Raw genomic sequence first — 17,608 nt, forward strand, 5'->3', positions numbered from 1 at the left:
AAGTGCTAGATTTTAATATCTTTAAGTTTGGGCAAGTGCACAATTTTTGAAGATTTATTTATTTGAGAGGTAGAATTATAGACAGAGAGAAAGATCTTCCATCTGCTGGCTCACTCCCCAAATGGTCGCAATGGCCAGAGCTGGGCTGATCTGAAGCCAGGAGCTTCCTCTGGGTCTCCCATTTAGGTGCAGGGACCCAAGCACTTGTGCAATCTTCCACTGCTTTGCCAGACCATAAGCAGAGAGCTGGATTAGAAGAGAAGCAGCCAGGATCCAAACTGGTGCCCATATCGGATGCTGGTGCTGTAGGCAGAGGCTTAGCCCACTATGCCACAGTGCCGGCCTTAAGTTCATAAAATTTTTAAGAAGAAATGTGGTTTAGGGGTTAGCATTGTGGCATAAGGGGTTAAGTTTCTGCTGGCAACTTATGGGTGCAGGTTCAAATCCCACTGCTCCAATTCTCATCCAGCTCCCTGCTGATTTGCCTGGAAAAGAAGCAGAGGATGGCCCAAGTGCTTGGGCACCTGCACCCATGTAGGAGACCCAGAGGAAGCTCCTGGCTCCTTGCTTTGGCCTTGCTCAGCCCTGGCTGTTATGGCCATTTGGGGGAGTGAACCAGTGGATGGAAGATCTTTCTCTTTCTCTCTTTCAAATAAATAAAAATCTTAAAAAAAAAAAAAAAAAAAAAAAGAGGGGACCAGAAATTCCCAGTTTAAGAAAAAATATATCAGGGCCTGTAGAAGTCCCAGCTGTTCCACTTCCAATCCAGTTCTCTGCTATGGCCTGGGAAAGCAGCAGAAGATGGCCCAGGTGCTTGGGCCCCTGCACCCACATGGGAGACCCAGAAGAAGCTCCTGGCTTGTGACTTCAGAGTGGTCATTTGGGAACTGAACCAGCAGATGGAAGATCTCACTCTCTATCTCTACCTCTCTCTGTAACTCTGTCTCTCAAATGAATAAAATAAGTATTTTTAAAAAAATGTGGGGAGTGGCACTGTGGTGTAGTGGATAAAGCTGCCACCTGCAGTGCTGGCATCACAAATGGGCACCAGTTTGAGTTCCAACTGCTCCACTTCTGATGCAGCCTGGGAAAGCAGTAGCAGATGGCCCAAGTCCTTGCCCTGCACCTGCATGGGAGACCCAAAAGAAACTCCTGGCTTCTGGCTTTGGATCGACCCAACTCCAGTCACTGTGGCCTTTTGGGGAGTGAGCCAGCGGATGGAAGACTGCCTCTGCCCCTGCCTCTCTGTAACTCTGCCTTTCAAATAAATAAATCTTTTTTTAAAAATGTGGTTTACTTGCACAAAACTGACTAAATTTTGAGACACTGTTAATTCTGTACAAATTTTTTGGTGTAAAACAAATGGTGAGAATATAAATTGGCTCTTCTTATTACAGTATTGAAATGAAGCCTATTTAATTTATCAAGTCATGTTCATACTCTAATTTTACACACGGCAGTTATCAATAAATTCTGTGACACTTAAGAAAAAACTGAGCTAAGGGATCTGACCAACGCCCAACAAATGCTGAAATCTGCACTGGGGAAGCTGCAGAGCGGACAGTGGCTGGGAGCCAGGGCTGGAATATGGCATTCTGGGTCAAACTGTCTGGCAAGGCAGCTGCCAAACCAACCTGTCTTTTTATCCATGCAGTTACTGCAGCTAGCTGAGAGCCCTTCTCAGGCCAGGAGACTTCTTCCTCTAGCTCATCTGGCCAGGCCAGGTGCATGGGCAGAGCCCCAGGCCTAAACCCAGCCCACTGGATGGGGCCCCCAGTAGGGACAGGGAGTTTGGCCCTGGACCCCAGGCCTGCCTCCTGATCCTTCCTCTCCAAGGGGCTTCCCAGGCATCACGCAGGCCCTGCCCTTCTGAGCCTTGGCATGTGTTTCTGGGAAGCTCCCCAGGGCCAACTCTCACTCCCACTTGAGATCCTCACGAGCTCTCTAGCAGTAAGAAACTTCCTCTGGCCCAGCCTCCGCCTTTGCTCCACATGGCTCCTCCCCCTGGGAAGGCTCAGCAACTTCCCTGCTGCCAAGCACCCTTTCCCTTCTCTAGCCCCATGGTTCTCTCCATCCAACACCCAGCCCTGGGTGGGAGTCCTCAGCCTATCCAGACCCATTCTAAATGGAAACACACGTGCCACGTAGCAGACTCTGTCCTATGCCCAGAGCAACCTACAGGCTGCATCTCAGCCATGCCCACTTCACAGATGCAGGAATGAAAAATCAGACTGAACTTGAAACTTATCTAGAGTCCCACAGCTTGGTATAGAAGGGCCAGAATGTGGTGCAGGCCTGGTGGATTCTGTCCACCCCCAATTCTGGTCTCTCCTCCCCAGCTCTGCACCCCTTTGACCACATTCCTCCACAGCACTTGGCCCAGGACAGGTCTTTCAGATACGGACTCAGCTGCCCAGACTGCCTTTTTTTTTTTTTTTTTTTTTGACAGGCAGAGTGGACAGTGAGAGAGAGACAGAGAGAAAGGTCTTCCTTTTGCCATTGGTTCACCATCCAATGGCCACCGTGGCCAGCGCGCTGTGGCCAGCACACTGCGCTGATCCGATGGCAGGAGCCAGGTGCTTTTCCTGGTTTCCCATGCGGGTGCAGGGCCCAAGTACTTGGGCCATCCTCCACTGCACTCCCGGGCCACAGCAGAGAGCTGGCCTGGAAGAGGGGCAACCGGGACAGAATCCGGCACCCCGACCGGGACTAGAACCCCGTGTGCCGGCACTGCAAAGCGGAGGATTAGCCTATTGAGCCACAGCGCCGGCCCAGACTGCCTTTAGTTCCATAAGAGCTGGAAGGTGGCACAGAGCTGGAAGAGGCCAGGGCATGCCCTCTCCCTGACCTTGGAGGCAGCCAGGATACTCACTGCCCACCTGACAGGTGTGGGCCTGGACTGTCATGACTCAGTGACAAGTCCTCCTGGCATCACTGATGGCATCAGTCAGTCCTAGAGAAGCTGAGAATGTATGCATGTGAGTGAGGTGGCAAAAGCTGAGGGGGGCTCTCCTTTGCATGTCCCCCACCCCACTCCCAGAGCTTAGCAAGGGCCTCAGAGCAAACACCCCCGTGCCTTGGCTGCTACATTCTGCTGACACTGCATCTGGGGAAGCCACGGCTCCAAGCACTACTGGAACGCAGGCAGCCGGGTGGTTTCTGCTGGCGTTTGTCAGATCAGAGCAAACCCGGGAGACTCTACTGAGAAGCCTACCCAAGGCCTGAGGAGTCTTCCTTACCAGGAAGCTAATTTTTAAAAGCCCCCAGGGACAATGACAAGGGGCTGTTCCAGACCACTTTCCCTGGCTGGGCCCCACATCTCCCTGTGACCCAAGGAAAAGGGACAGCCTGCCAGCGCCAGCCAAGAAGGCGACTTGGAGGGAAGCAGGCTAGCTGATCCCTCAGCTCGCCCACGAGGGGACCACACAGGGCTTCTAAACCAGCTCTGACCCTGCTGGAGAAACCTGGCTCCCAGACCCGGTGGCTGGCAGCCCTAATCCCTTCAGACAGTCCTGGCCAGGGCTAGGACAAGGCCAGTTAGGATACCCCCTCCTCTCCAACTTCCTGCTCTCTCTGAGGGATGAGGAGGAGGGGATATCACTGGGGGTGGGATCTGAGCATAGGAGGAAAGGCCTGGAACTTGTAGAGAGCTTCGTGGGAGACCCGGCCACCCAGCCCTGGCCTAGCCTGAGGGCAGCCGAGGACGGCAGGGGTTCCAAGAAAGCAGAGGCTAGTTCTGCTCTGGGCTCAGCAGCCTGACAGCTTCAGTGACGGCCCCTGAGGGGCCTGGACATGCCCGAGGCCGAGGCATGAGCAGTGTTCTGGTTAGCACAGACTCGGGGGACTGGTTTGGTCTGCCCACAAGCCCAGCTGTCTACCCCAAATCCTCCTATCTGTGGCCCAGCATCAGGAATGTCTGGCCAACTTGGGGGCTCTCATAGCAAAAGACTTCCTCAGAGGCTGATTTCCCATGTTCAAGAAGTTGTGGTTACCAAGAAGTTTCCTCCACAGCCTGACCCGAACCCCACTTGAGAGGAAGCTGACTAGCTCCGTTCCGAGCCTTCTAGCCTCCTAGCCTCCTCTCAGAGCCCTGGGCTTGCTCCTCAGCCTCCCCCCCACCGCCCCATGGGCCTTTCCACACCTCTTCTGTTTCCCATGTTCCTATCCCCAAGTTCTGGAGATGCTCCCACCAACTTCACCTCCTGGCGCCATCCAGGCATCCTGTCCCACAGCTTGGCTCCCCACCCACAAGGCCACTCTCCACACCACCACTAGAATGTCCTCCAACTCCAACATGTCATTGTCATCTTTACCCCGTGGTCGCCACAGCCCTGGAGCTAGAGCCCTGCCTCCTCCCACAGCCTGTGAGCCCATGGCCTTGGCACTCCCATCACTGTCTTGGCTCTCGCCTCGCTGCTCCACCAGTGCTGTTCCCCAGCTACAGCCCCCTCTCAGCAAGTGCTCCAGGGAGGCCTGGGAGCTGCCCCACAGCTAGCCTACAGAGAAGCTCCTGAAGTGTAGGAATCAGAGCAGCTTCCTCAGGCCCAGCCAGAGAGACTGGGCTGGGAAGACGACACACCTCAGGCTGGGAAGTGAAAACCCCTGTGGTCCCTCTTCCACCAGGCAGCCCTATATACCCTGAGGTTGCTATGTTAAAGACTGCTGCCCTGGCTTTGTGCAGAGCTGATACCCTGTACCCACCTGGGATGGCTGCTTTTCGTAGGGCTCATCAGCTTGCACCAGACTCGGGCTGGTCCCATGGCTTCCACCTGTTCCACACCACACCCTTCTTCCCTTAATCTCCAGTCTCTTGGGCCAGAAGGCCTCAGCAGCAGGGCCCTGATCCCCCAGCTGGCAGCCCCTGCTACCAACCCAGCTCCGGATTAATAGGAGGGCATGAGGACTACCAGCCTGGCCAGCACTCTCTGCTCTGTGTGGGACAAAGTACGGGCTTGGCAGCCAGACCCAGCCAGGCCTTAGGAGGTGGCAGCTGGGCAGCCCTGCCCCCGCCTACTTCCTGAAACCTTCCCTAGATCCTGCCAACTCTGAAGGGGATTGTCCAGTCCCTCTAGGTGTCCCAGGGGCAGACAGTACATGGCCTAAGAAACTTGGGGAGGAGAGGGTGGGTCCTGGACCGTGCCAGGGGATTGGTCACACACGCACCAGGGGCCCAGCAGGAGAGGAGCAGCCCTAGCACAGCACACTAGGTGGGGCAGCCCCTGCTCTACAGTCACCCATGGCCTCATGGCCCATGGATGGGTCCTGCTGGCCAGCTGGCCACTGCAGAGTGTGAGAGGACAGTGTGTTCCCAGACTTCACTTCTCCTTTTCCAGAGGTTACTCAATGACACTCTCCTGGGGAGCTCAGGAGTTTTTAGGAATTGTGGCCCACTGAATGAAACCAGATGTGAGAACATGTCCCCTAAAGCCCAGTGTGCCCATCTTGCCACTCCTGGCATGGGTGAGGGCCTTGAGGTCTGTTCTACCACTCTCTTGAGCCCAGGTAAGGGGTCTACTTTGAAGAGACTGGATCTGGGTTCTACTTTCAATGCTACAACTCCAAGGTACTCAAAAGCATGAAAACTCAGTGAGACGTATAGATATGAACAGATGGCCAGACTGCAGCCAAGGCCACCCTGCTCCTCCCTGGTGAATGTGCTGGGCTTGGGCCTCCTCCCTAGGCTTGGAGGGGGGGAGACCTCCTCTTATCAGCTCCGCAGCAGATGCATGTTCTGGCTGGCTGGATCTGTAGGGTCAGAGCCCACATCTGAAACTCTGTGGGGGAGCTACAGCCAGGAAACCATTGACCCCGAGTTTACCTGTGGCCTGCAGCACAGACTGAGTGTCCTCTTCAGCTCTCTGGCCTCTGCCAAGGCCCATCAGTCTCCCTACAAACCTCATGTGACACCAACTGACCAATTAAGCCTGTGTGTTCCAGTTGTTCATATCAAATGCCAGCTCCCACATGCCACCTGTCATGGCCCATCCGGAGCCTTGGCACCCCCACTCCCACCTGGGGCATCCCTGGCCCTTTTCCCTGGCAAGTGCAGGACCACCCACCATCTGGCGGCTGGTCCATGCCTTGCTCTGTTCCCCTTTGCAGACCCATTTTGCCTACTCACTGGTTTTAACATATCACTCCTTAGGCAACTGAGTGGGGCAGGAGAGAGGATTTGAGCTATGGAGCCACAGTTACCTGGGTTCAAATCCTATCCCACAGCTGTGGACTCTCGTCCCAGATTCCTGGCCCATCACTTGGTGAAAGGCCCTGCACTGGACCTCAGTCTCACAGGTATTCACACAGACACTAAACATGCAGAGGTATCCTGAAAGAATGAAGCACAACACAGCCCATTGCTTCTGGCAGGCAGGACTCCAGCCAGAACTTCCCAACTAACACTCTCAGAGGTGACCTGTGCTCCTGACTCAGGCTGATACTCAGGCAACCCTCTTTTGCCCTCCAGAGAGGCCTGGATCTTTCTTCCCCATGGTCTGTCCCAACCCTTCCCGCAGGCTCTAACACGTCCTTGTTTCTGTCAAGCCTGTGGGGAACCTTGTGCAGCAAGGAGCGTACAGACACACAGGCCCCATTCCGTTACCTCCAGAGAAAAAAGGCACACAGCTGGCTGGAGACCCAGGACACCCGTCTCCAAACCCACATCTCACTTTAACCACCAGCAAAATCACATAAAGCTCCAAGCAGTCCCAGTAACCTAGATAGACAGAATCTAGGAGGGAACTCTTCACCACCTACCACGCCCTGAACTGCAGATCTGGGGTCTTGGGAGCAGGCAGAAGTTAGTGTAGCCAAGCGCAGCTCTTGCTCCATGGGAAGCCCCGGCTGGCAGGCCAGAAATCTTGGGAAGAACCTGGAGTCTACTGCTGGCTCAGCCATAGGCAAGTTACTAGGTTTCAGCTGGCACAAAGCAGAGCTCCTGCAGGGAAAGGACAGTAAGTTCTCCTTCCTTAGCCCCGGGGCCCAATTTTGTTTCATTCTGGAGGCCTCTCTGTGAGGTGAGGCATTCACAGCAGGGGGATGGGCAAGGTCTACAAAGGTGCCCCAGCGGACACTAGGGGCCAGTGGCACTACCTGCCAGCAACATGAGACAGGAATTGAAAAGGAGGGTCACTCCCTGTATCTAGGAGGCAGCAGGATGTCTGCCCTGGGTTCACCACCCTACTCCCTGCTCCATGACAGGTGGCAGGTGGTGGCAGAACCACATTTAATTACCCTCATGCTCTCAGGAACACTTTGTCCCTGCGGCTGGGTGAATGAAAGCATCACTCACACCCCATGAGGAAGTCAATTCATCTGAGAGTCAAGAGGGTGCCGGGCAGGCAAGCGTCCAGTGTGCCAAAGGGAGGGGCAGAACTGGTTACAGCTGCACCCAGGGCAAGTTCCAAGAAGCTCTCCTTTAGCTGAGCAGAGATCCAACTGCACAGCCCCTCACCAGGCCATCCCCACTCAGACCCTAAGGTTCCACAGGACTGGCAGGTCCCAGGAGACACAGGGCTTGCAGGACAGCTTCCTATGTTCTCCGGTTGCAGCTTCACCCTTGCTGCTGACCTGCACTTTGACCTTGAACAGGTGCTTTCTTTTCCAGGCTTGCCACCCTGTTAGGGAACCTGCAGGCTGGGGAGTAGATCTATGGCTTTGAGGAGGAACTTCTTTTCATTTTCCCAAAGATCTGAGAGTTTGTCTGGGTGTGAATGAAAGTGGTAAAGTGGTCTGGCCTGGCCAAGTGCCAGGCAGCTCAGGGAAAGCCAGCTGTGGCAGTGAGCTTTGCCCAAAAACTGGCCCATATCCACGTCTATAGCTCCAGGGTCTGCTGGCTCATAACACCTGAGTAATCATGCCAGTCCTTGATGTGGGGCTCCTGTCCCACCTGCACAGACCTATGGAAGAAGAACATGAAGGAAAGCTGGCACTGGCTCCAACAGGGGTTGAGGGCAGTTCTGCAACCCCCAGAGGCTGCCATTCTCAGTGAGACTAAGCCAGGTCAGGCTAGACCATGGCTGCAGCATCCTGCCAATTCCACAGTGCCTAGAACCAGTCCAAAGGAAGGAAGTAGAAAGTACTCCTTTTAGGGCCAGTGCTGTGGCATAGCAGGTTAAGCTCCTGTCTGCAGTGGCAGCATTTCATATGAGAGCCAGTTCAGGTCCCAGCTGCTCCACTTCTGACCCAGCTACCTGCTATTGTACCTGGGAAAGCAGCAGAGGATGGCCCAAGTACTTGGGCTCCTGTACCCACATGGGAAACTTGGAAGAAGCTCCTGGCTTCGGATTGGCCCAGCTCTGGCCATTGCGGCCACTTGGGGAGTGAACCAGTGGATGGAAAATCTCTATATAACTCTGCCTTTCAAGTAAATAAATAAATCTTTAAAAATATATACTCCTTTTGCTTTGACCTAGGCCCCATGGATGGGCACACGGGATCTAGCTTTATTTGGAGCTGTGAGGTCATGCTGCCATCAGCAAGAAGCCATTCCCTGAAGCTCAAGGAAATGGAACAAAGTAGCCTGCACCAAGAGTAGAGCTGATCCATCACATACCCACACCTTGGCAGAACCAGGAGGCTCAGACCAGGCATGAGGATGGCAGGAGTAGTAACCATCCAGGCTGGTCCTGAACAGAACCCCTCACCTTTCCTCCCTCCTTACAATGCCGTGCTCACGGGCCTGGTGGGACACACCAGATTGAGTGTGATCAGTACTGGGGACCTGGGCTGGCTCCTAGGAGGGATGTGGTCACCTGCTTGGGAGCCTCAGAGCAGAAGCTAGGTGCAAACAATGGCAGCCACTGGGGAGGTGGGAGGCATGGAGTCTCAACTAGGCCTAAAGGATAACACTGGAGGACCTCTGTTTTCCCAGGCCTGGACACACGGGATCCAGTTTAAAACAGAAAAGGCTGGGGTTGGAGGGGAACAGGTGAGCCTCAGGACCCCGGGTAGTGGATCAGGGATTGAGTTCACCTGAATCCTTTGACACTCAAGCTAGATCCCTTTAATCTCCACGCCAGAACTCTGGGCAAAGCCAAGGGAGCAGCAGGGCCTCTTTCCTCTGCCTACCCCTTCCTGAGACAGAGGCTGGGTAGACAGAGGCAGAGTCCAGGCAGCCTTAAGTGAACAAATTAAAGAATGAGGGAGGAAAAAAAAAAAAAAAAAAAAAAAAAAAAACAGGAAGAACCAAGGCAGAGGTCAGGAGGCCATAAGGAAGCCCTTGGGTCTCACCTGGGACCCAATATCATAGATAAAAGAAGAGAGCTTCTTTAAGGTTCCTCCAGAAGCCTGGAAGCTCTGCCGCTGTGCTAGCCTGGTCAGGCCTAGGTCGCACTGACCCCCAGCAACCCGAGCCCTTGAGGGCCACACAGGGACTTGGGGTAAGACCAGTGGCCTGGGCACCCACAGAACAGGACTAAGGGTAGGTGCAGGGGAGGCCTGTGGCTGGGAGCCGCTGAGAAGCCATCAGAGTAGAGGCAGAGGCAAACGACAAAGGCTCAGTTGCAGCACCAAGGACACCACAGATGACTCCTCAGAGAGGAAGCCCCATCTGCCAGTCAAACAGAAAGCCCAGCTGAGGTCAAGGCCTAAAACTCATTGCTTAAGTGTCTAAGGAGGGACAAGGTTTGTGCAAGTACTCAGGGCCAGGCCAGAGTTAGCCAGGAAAGCAGTGCCCAGCACCCAGTCCAGTCTGTTACCCCACACTCTATTCCCCCGCCACAGGTCTACCCCCATTCACATTCACAATGGCCTGGTCCCTTGAGCACCCTCCACAGTCCTGGGGAGGAGCTGCAGGTGCGGGGCATGAACAGGACATCAGGCTGCCAGGCTAGGCAACAGCAGCCCAGCCCACAATGCAGCCCTTCAGGGCCTTGATTTTCCCATCTCTAAAATAGGAAAAAGGCCAACACGCCAGTTCAAGACAGATTTTTTTTTTTTTAATCAGCCAAGCTTGAGGTGTTGGATGAGGCAGAGGCCAGAGAGGCCAATGGAAAGATCCCTGAATTGTAGTACAGGGTGGAAGAAGAGAATTCCTGATTGCCTTCTAAAAACTCCACTCCCAACAAAATTGTGTGAACCTATATGCGGTCCAGGTACCTGGTTTGTGCCTTTCTCAGCCACTCTGCACACACGCACCTATGCATGCCATACACACTCCTATGTGTTCCTCAGAGGACCAGAGGATGTAGAGGAGAGGAATCTGTCCTAAGGATGAATTCTTCCTCTCCTGGAGGGACCAATGTGGGAGGACAAGAGTGGGGACCACCTGGGGAAGAGCATGCTGCTGGAGCCTGAGAACTGTGGCCCTGACTCCTGGGCTCCCAGCTAGCACACTGGGCTTTAACTGGGGCTCCAGAGTGGAGAGCTGCCCATGTGACCTAGCTTCGAGGGTGAGGGGGAACATGCGAGGACAGCTTGGTGATCAAGGCCACAGCAGCCTGCACCAGGCACCAGGGGAGAAAGCTTCAGGGGATATCTCCTTGCCTTCCCCTTCCTGTCCCAGAAAGCTGAAGCACAGGTAGCTGAGCGCAAGAGATGGATGGAGAGTCAGGAGACCCTGAGCCATGAAATATGCCTAATCTGAGAAGGCCAACTGAGGCTTTAGTGAGGGAAGCAGGGCTCAGAGCAGAGTCCCAAGGGACAGCAGCCATAGGCAAGTGCAGTTTAGAGGAACAGAAGCAAAGCAGCTAGGCTGACTCACAGGTCCACACTCCCTTCCCCAGGCTGTCTGGCAGCAAGTGATCCTGGTGCGCCCCCTTGTGGCCAAAGCAAGGCTGGCCTCGTCAACAATGACCTGGGAAGAGGTTGCTCCAGCTGCTGTTCCCTCTCAACACTGCCCTCCAATGTAATCACTGTCAGACGGCTGCACCTCCCCCCCCAATCAGTCCACAGGGAAGTGGGGCCACAGATACCAGCAAAGCCATGCAGGAATGTGCCATAAAGAACAGCAACAGGCCCAAAGGGCACATGAGCCTGGGAAAGCAAAACAGAGACCAGGTGAGCCTGCACCTAGTCAGGAGGAACTGGTCTGTCCTGCATCAGTCACACAGGGCCTTCTTAAGGGTGAGACTGAAGAACGTGGAGGGAAGCTTGGGTATCCACAGCCCTCTACACCCCTGTTCTGAGCCAGACCCTCCCAGGTCTCCAATTCCTAATAAAATCAAGCACACAACAACCCAGGAATAGGGGTATGACATGGTGCACCCCTCCAGGACAGCGCTCTCAGTTTTTCCTCCCAAATTCCCCACATCCCAGAACCCCTCCAGTGCTAAAAGAGTGGTCATTCAATCATGTAAATATCCATTGAGCTCTATCTAGGACTGTGCTGTAGAATCTTAGCAACCCTCAAATAACTGAATTCTGTTTCATGAGTGGGCAGACTCATACTCAGCATCACACAGCTGGCCAGAAAAGGAGCTATGACCTACCTGATGCCTGGTCCCCCACATAAATTCAGAAAGGTCCTGTCCACCCAGAGGGGCCCTGAGCAGGCACAAGTGATCTACAAGATACATTACCACATCATGTCCTTGCACCCATTCATTAAAAAAAAAAAACAAAAAACATTTATTTATTTGAAAGAAAGCCGGCGCCGCGGCTCAATAGGCTATTCCTCCGCCTTGCGGCACTGGCACATCGGGTTCTAGTCCCGGTCGGGGCGCTGGATTCTGTCCCGGTTGCCCCTCTTCCAGGCCAGCTCTCTGCTGTGGCCAGGGAGTACAGTGGAGGATGGCCCAAGTGCTTGGGCCCTGCACCCCATGGGAGACCAGGAGAAGCACCTGGCTCCTGCCATCGGATCAGCGCAGTGCGCCAGCTGCAGCGCGCCGGCCGCGGCGGCCATTGGAGGGTGAACCAACAGCAAAGGAAGACCTTTCTCTGTCTCTCTCTCTCACTGTCCACTCTGCCTGTCAAAAAAAAAAAAGAAAGAAAGAAAAAGAAAGGCAGGCACACACAGAGAGACAGAGAAAGAGGGAGGAGGGGAGGGGAGAGTAGAAAAAAGGGGGGGGGGAGAGAGAGAGAGACAAAGAGAGAGGGAGGGAGGGAGGGAGGGAGGAAAGGAAGGAGGAGGAGGGAGAGAGAGAGGAGATAGATATCTTCCATCTGCTGGCTCACTCCCCCAAATGATTGCATTGGCTGAGGCTGAGCCTGGTGAAGTCAGAAGCCAGAAGATGCCTACATGTTTCCCACATGGGTACAGGGGCTTGGGCCATCTTCCTTTACTTTCCCAGGCACATTGGCAGGGAGCTGGATGAGAAGTGGAGCAGGCAGGACTTGAACCCCCACTCCTATAGGATGCTGTAACTGCAGGTGTAGGCTTAACCTTCTACACCACAGTGTAGAAGTCATTAAAAAAAAAAAAGATTTATTTATTTATTTGAAAGGCAGAGTGACAGAGAGAAAGGGACAGTCAGATCTTCCATCCACTGCTTCATTCTTCAAATGGCTACAACAGCCAGCTCTGGGCAAGGTCAGAGCCAGGAGCTTCTTCTAGGTCTCCCATATGAACAGCAGGGACTCAGGTACTTGGGACATCCTCTGCTGCCTTTCCAGGAGCATTAGCAGGAAGCTGGAATAGAAGCAAAGCAGCTGGGGGCTGGCATTGTGGCACAACAGGTAAAGATACCGCCTAAGACTCTGGCATCCCATATGAGCACCAGTTCATGTCCCAGGTGCTCCACTTTCAATTCAGCTCCCTGTTAATGGCCTGGGAAAAGCAGCAGAAATACTTGGGCCTCTGCCATCCATGTGAGAGACCTGGAAGAAGCTCATGGCTCCTGGCTTCAGCCTGGCCCAGCCCTGGCCATTGTGGCCACGTGGAAAGTGAACCAGTGGATGGAAGACCTCTCTATCTCTTTTTCTCCCTCTCTCTCTCTGTAACTCTGACTTTCAAATACATAAATAAATCTCAAAAAAAAAAAAAAAAAAAAACAACAAAGCAGCTGAGACTTGAACCAACACTGCTATGGGATGCCAGTGTCACAGAGGTTTAACTAGCTGTGCCACAATGCTGGCCCCTGCACCTGTTCATTCTTGATGAAGCCTCTCCTAACAGGCCAGACAGCATCTAACTGCTGAACCCAAAGCACAAAAGCAGTGAGAAAAGAGGCATCTTGACCACAGCAGGAATAGTGAGTGGGTGACCTGACAGGGGACCAGGAGAAAAACTGTTGGAGACAGACCTGGGTCATCGGAGACAGTGGTTCATTTCCAGTCTAACAACTCTAATGTAGGACGGATTCTCTGCTGTGTTCAATGTATGCCACTTAAAGCGGCAAGTGAAACTAATACATTCCAGAAGGGTTATGTGCAAAATGTTACAGTAAGGTGTGAGGCATCTCCCCCTCTGCCATCCAGAAACCCTGTTCATCCACAAAGCCTATAAGGGTACTAGATGGCTGACATGTGCCTATTTTTTGAGGACCTAAAAGAGCCCCAGGCATGGGTTCAGGCATTAACTCCACCTCAGAAACCAAGCCCAGGAACTTGCTGAGTAAATCCAAGAAAAAATCTGTTATCACTCACTACAGCAAGTTCTAACACTACCTCCTGGGACAGGGTTTGTGAAATAGAGATTCTCTCTGTGTGTGCAGACTATTACTGACTTGACAATAAATAGCTCCTCAGATAAAATCGAGCTAAGGTATGTACCAATGCAAGATGTAATCACTTTCACAAATCGGGGAGGAAGAGGCACAGGAGAGGAAAAATGGCCAGGTGAAGGGGACCTGCCCAGGGCAGCTATGGACAGGGATTCTGAGGCTCTAACCTGGGTGACATGAGAATAGTGCAGCCCAGTCCTGGCCTGGGCCCTCGAAAACCCCTGGGACTCTGAGATTTCCGGTATTTAGAGAAGAGGCTTGCAGGGGGTTCCTAAACACTCAGATCAGCCCATAATGCTGTGAACCAACACCTAGATGATGAATGTCCAAGCTCACCAACATGGGCCTCAGCTTAGAAGGTTGCTGGGTGTGAGTACCTTCTCTTTGCTTACCTGTATACTCTGATTTTCTTTAAATATATTTATCAGATTTTTAAAATTTATTTATTTATTTGAGAGAGGGAGAGAAGAAGTGATTGACAGCTCCCATTCACCAATTTACTTCTCAAATGCCTGTAATTGCTGTGTGTGTGTGTGGGGAGGTCCTGAGCTGGGAGCCAGGAACTCAATCCAGGTCTCCCATATCAGTGGCAGGAACCTACCTACTTGAACCATCACCATGGCTCCTGATGGGCTACACCAGTAGGAATCAGAATCAAGAGCTGGAGCTGGCGATCGAACCCAGGCACTTCAAAACAGGATGTGGGCATCCTAATCAACATCTGAACCACTAGGCTAAATCCCCCTTTATTGGATGTTTTAAAATATAAAAGTAAGGGGCCGACGCTGTGGCACAGTAGGTTAAGTCTCCACCTGTGCTGCTGGCATCCCATATGGACACCAGTTCAAGTCCTGGCTGCTCCACTTCCAATCCACCTCGCTGCTAACGGCCTGGGAAAGCAGGGGAAGATAGTCCAAGTGGTTGGGTCCCTGTACCCACGTGGGAGACCTGGAAGAAGCTCCTGTCCTTTTGCTTTGGATTGGTCCAGCTGTGGCCATTGCAGCCATTTGGGGAGTTAACCACTGGATGGAAGATCTCTATCTCTGTAACTCTGCCTCTCAAATAAATAAATAAATCTTTAAAAAATTATAAAAGTAATACTTATTCACTGAAACCTAGTCAAACACTGGAAAAGTATATAAGCTAAATATTGAAATGAGAGGGGGCTCTCAGCCTCTCCAATCGAGATGTCATTCAATGTCACTCTGGACAACTTGGTATTTATGCTTCCAAACACATGTCCAGTACACGTCATCTGGTATTCTACTAACATGGGATTATGCTACACATAATGCTTTGCAACTTCTCACTTAGCAATGTTATTTCTTTCTCTTTTTTTTATTTGACAAATAGAGTTAGACAGTGAGAAAGAGAGAGAGAGAAAGGTCTTCCTTCCATTGGTTCATCCCCAAAATGGCCACCACGGCCGGAGCTACGCTGATCCGAAGCCAGGAGCCAGGTGCCTCTTCCTGGTCTCCCATGTGGGTGCAGGTGCCCAAGGACCTAGGCCATCTTCCACTGCCTTCCTGGGCCACAGCAGAGAGCTGGACTGGAAGAGGAGCAACCGGGACTAGTACCCAGCGCCCATATGGGATGCCGGTGCCGCAGGCAGAGGATTAGCCAAGTGAGCCTTGGTGCCGGACCCAGCAATATATTTCTAAACCAGCCCTTAAAGAATTTCATACCTTTGATACCTTTGACCACTTGCTGCTATTTCACCGCAAAGACTGGCCATACCAGTGGATATTCCACTGTGGTTTTTTGTTTGTTTGTTTTTTAAGATTTACTTATTGGGGCCAGCACTGTGGTGTAGTGGATACAGCCACCGCCTGCAGTGCCGGCATCCCATATGGGCGCCAGTTCGAGTCTCGGCTGCTTCACTTCCAATTGAGCTCTCTGCTATGGCCTGGGAAAGCAGTAGAGGATGGCCCAACCCTGCACCTGTGTGGGAAACTCAGAGGAGGTTTCTGGCTCCTGGCTTCAGACTGACACAGCTCCAGCCGTTGCGGCCAATTGGAGTGAACCAGTGGATGGAAGACCTCGCCCTCTCTCTCTGCCTCTCCTCTCTGTGTAACTCTTTCAAGCAAATAAATAAATCTTAAAAAAAAAAAAAAAAAGATTTACTTATGTATTTGAAAGCATTACAGAGGGTGGGAGGGACGTTATGGGGGGGAAGCCATTGTAATCCATAAGCTGTACTTTGGAAATTTATATTCATTAAATAAAAGTTAAAAAAAAAAAAAAAGAAAGCATTACAGAGAGAGGGGGAGAGATCTTCCATGCACCACTTCACTTCCCAGATGGCCACAATGCCTGGGATTTGGCCAGGCCAAGGTCAGGAACCAAGAGCTTCCTCTGGGTCTCCCATGTGGGTGGCAGGAGCCCAAGCACTTGGGCCATCTTCCATGACTCTTCCTAGGTCACTAGCAGGGAGTTGGATAGGATATGGAGCACCCGAGACTTAAACTGGCACCCATATGGGATGCCAGCACTGCACGGAGCAGCTTTACCTGCTATGCCACAACACTAGCCCCTTCACTGGTTCTAATAGTTTGCTGTTACCAACAAGGCTGGAATGACACCTCTGTACCTGCTACCCTGTGCTCATTTAAAGGCTACAATCTTGTAAGTGGAACTGTAGGGTCACAGTATTTATACACACAGTTTTGACAAGGAGATAAAAAATTGTGTCCCAAAGGGTCTATATCAAGTCATTCTACTAGCTTTATTTTTGGAATTAGAAAAGATACTTAGTTAAAAATAAAACAAGAGAACAACTACAATAAAGAACCCCACCATGCCCGACAGTCATGCAAGAGACAGGGTAGGGATCTGGAGGGAAATCCCTGGCTGTCACTCTCCCTGCTTGCCAAATTAGGCTCCATGCCAAATGTCCTCAGTAGGCCGCACTTGTGTCCACTTGGCCCACTGAAAGGCTGCTCTCTAGCTTCCTGGCAGGACTCGTAGGCAGGACTAGCTTCTAAGGCAAGCTCACCCAGGCTGCAAGCCAATAGATGGCCGGGTGTGGGCCTAGCTGCTGCCAGCCAGCATACTGATGACTTCCAGATTGGTATCTCTAGTGCTACTTCCCCACATGGCCACCTGCCTGCTGGACTCGTCCCTTGGACATGTTGGACAGAATACCTCCTCTTTTACCACCTATCTACACCTCAAACATCCTCTGGTGGGCTCTAGTAACCACACATTTATGAAATCAGAAGCCTAACTATAGTCTCCTTTGAAAAACAAAATAGAGCATGTGAAACATTTCCAGGCAAGATCAGACAGAAACTCTTAAACAAGATATTTCCCACTTACTGCCATTGACCTAAAGTCTTTTTTTTTTTTTAAACCATAATGCTCATCCCTCCTGACCTGCACATTCTTCCAAGGCCTTCCACAAACCAGCTGGAGGCACCTGTTCAGTTTTAGCCCTTGCACATCCATGACACGTTTGCCCCTGTCTCCTTCCAGCTCCCCAAGCTGCTTTCATCCTGTGTGCAGTTTCACACCTCTGAGATTGCTAATGCCATTCCTTCTTCCTAGGCTTCCCACCTCCCTGGCCTGGCTAAGCTTTTTTTTTAATACCAGTTTTATTGATACATAATTCATTTGCCATATAATTTGTCTACTTTAAGCATACAATTTATGGCTTTTAATATATTTACAGAGTTGTGGAACCATCACCACAATCAGTTCTAGAACATTGTTTATCACTCCAAAAATAAACTTGGTACCCTTTAACTGTCACCTTCCACATGCTCCTATCCCTTCCCCAAATTACCCTGCACTGTGCATTCAATGCTGTTTTTGGGGGTTTTGTTTTTATTGTTATTGTTTACCCTGAGAAAGACAGAGTTCCCAACCACTGATTCACTCCCCAAACATTTGCAACTTGAGCCATCATCTGCTCCCAGGAAGCTGGATCAGAAGCAGAGACAGGGGGGGCTAGCATTGTGGTATAGCGGGTAAAGCTGCCACCTGTGACACCGGCATCCCATATGGGCACC

The 17,608-nt window shown here is 52.0% G+C and overlaps 1 protein-coding gene across 2 annotated transcripts in view; it reads right to left on the reverse strand.

Annotated features, from left to right (window-relative positions):
• The window catches only part of ATP6V0D1 (ATPase H+ transporting V0 subunit d1), a 46,761-nt gene that overhangs the window by 17,669 nt on the left and 11,484 nt on the right, over positions 1 to 17,608 (reverse strand). Inside the window, exon 1 of one of the 2 annotated variants that reach the window (XM_089320274.1) lies at positions 4,702 to 4,948. The exons of the other annotated variant lie outside the window; for it this stretch is intronic. The gene's annotated coding sequence lies outside the window, so the exon portion shown is untranslated. Of the gene's footprint in view, positions 1 to 4,701; positions 4,949 to 17,608 lie in introns of those variants that run through there. 2 annotated transcript variants of the gene reach the window in all.

The sequence above is a fragment of the Oryctolagus cuniculus genome, chromosome 18 (genome assembly GCF_051225735.1).
Source record: "Oryctolagus cuniculus isolate XC-2025 breed Fujian yellow rabbit chromosome 18, ASM5122573v1, whole genome shotgun sequence".
In the NCBI taxonomy this organism is placed as follows: Eukaryota; Metazoa; Chordata; class Mammalia; order Lagomorpha; family Leporidae; genus Oryctolagus; species Oryctolagus cuniculus.